Here is a 2,110-nt window from a genome sequence, read left to right as displayed (position 1 = left end):
TAGAAAGCTCTTTTCAATCTGTATGACAATGAAAAATAGAGTACATGGGATTTTCACAATGATATTAATAAAAATAAAATTTATTAAGGATTTACTGTTTTTATGCTAAAAACTTAATGTCAATTTGTATATTTAATCCTCATAACTCTGTAAGATAGGTTATATTATCATCTGCATTGCACGAACAAGGAAACTTATATTTTAAAAATTTAGAACTAAAATACCTTATTCACTTGGACAGCCAGCAATTTGAAATAATCACTAACCTTTGTTGTATGAACTGTTTTACACATTCAACCAAAATGACTCTATGGATTAGGCTCTATTATTATCTCAATCATGTTAAATTGAGAAATAATGCAACTTGCCTAAAATCTAACTGCTAGTAAGTAGGGAAGCTGAGTGTTGAGATTTTGACCCATGCCATCTACTGTTTCATATTATTTCACTTGACATAATGCAGATATTGGCTAAATATGATATCATTCCAAATACTGTGTGAAGTGCTACATAAATTGCCTACAATATAGTAAATAAAATATAAATAGATATAATGTATCACTGAAGCTTTATCATAAAGTATTAGTCTAGTTTTTAAATTTAAAATCTGGATTATAGACATAAAAAGAAGTTAGTTGTAATTGTTACTCAAATTCTAAGTTAATTTTCTTCAATCACTAGTGGAGATTAGTATATACTTTTATAAGATTATTTACAATCATTTCATTATCATGTTAGAGTATAAAAGATAAGATTTGACAATTTTAAACTTGACTTAAATTTGCTTTCAAATAAATTTTGAAATTTTTAAGTCATTTGATACAAATATTCCATAAATGATACATGACTTAGTAATAATCTGTTTACATAACATACAGTAATAATCTCTATGTTTACATAACAGACATTTCTAGATCTTAAGAGTCATCTATTCTTGGAAATCAGATATTCTGGGTTAAGACTAACAGGAAGCCCATTTCCCTTTATTTCAAGTGGGAAAAAAATATAATACATTTAAACATCAACTCACGCCTCCAGTCAACATCCTAAAATTAGCTAAAACACAAGAAACCAGTGCTTATATATAAGCAGCAAACTGTTATATGAAGGTACAAAGGTCTTAAAATATCTCTTTCTGATCACCAATTAATCATCTGTTAATTTTTTTCTTACTTCTTTTGCTTCCTTCTTACAATTTCATTTAGCATGTTCTCAACATTTTCGGGACCCATGAAACACTAGGCTAAACAGGGTTATGTAAGAAAGGCCCTGCAGAAATGCACTCAAGATGCGCGCATGATGCCTGAGATTTGTTTTCACTGAGTATGAAACTGTGATGCCTCAGACTCTCTAATATTCAGGAGATGCATACTCTTTTTAGACACTCAGTGACCTTTTAAAATGTCTAGATATAATTGTGTCTTTTGACCAATAGTGTTTGGAATTTAACTTGAGGTTTTACAATAGTAATTTTGTGGTAACTACATTGCTGAATTTGGGGAGTAAAAATACAAAATGTTCTTATATAAACAATAGCTGAATAAAGTTTTGTTAAGATGTAGGAATGTTCTGGAAGACTGGGTATTAAATACTAAAAGGCCTTCTACTAAGAAGATGTTTACTTGGAAGAAGTTCTCCAGAGCATGCCTGTATTTCATTTTGAAAATTAGTTGGCAGATATTAACGCATGTTTTTGCAGAGTATTTGTATTTCTATCTATCTGTCTTTTTGGCAGTAAAATAGAACCAGAGAATGTGGCAGTCTTACATTTGCTGTGGTGTTCTCTTAGCTTTTTTCCCTATAGAGAAATGTTTTCTCTGTGCACACTACATCCTGGAATTGCTTTGAGAGTTTTTCAGTTACTCGACCACAGTTTTGAGTAAAACTCTCTTTGCCCTTGTGTGAGTTCAGATGTGGAAAATAATCTGAATGGGCACTGTTTATTTCTGAGCATGAAAATAAGAATGCCACATTTCCTCATGCTTAATGAGGTCACAGGTTCCACATTTTGAGGATTATGGATATTTAGAATTGAGGAATTATGTGTGGTAAAATGTGAAATAAACTAGATTTTCAAGGTGATTTCACATTTGTTTATATAATCTTTGCC

Source organism: Mesoplodon densirostris, chromosome 1, assembly GCF_025265405.1.
Source record: "Mesoplodon densirostris isolate mMesDen1 chromosome 1, mMesDen1 primary haplotype, whole genome shotgun sequence".
Classification (NCBI taxonomy): Eukaryota; Metazoa; Chordata; class Mammalia; order Artiodactyla; family Ziphiidae; genus Mesoplodon; species Mesoplodon densirostris.
This window is presented reverse-complemented; position numbering follows the sequence as displayed.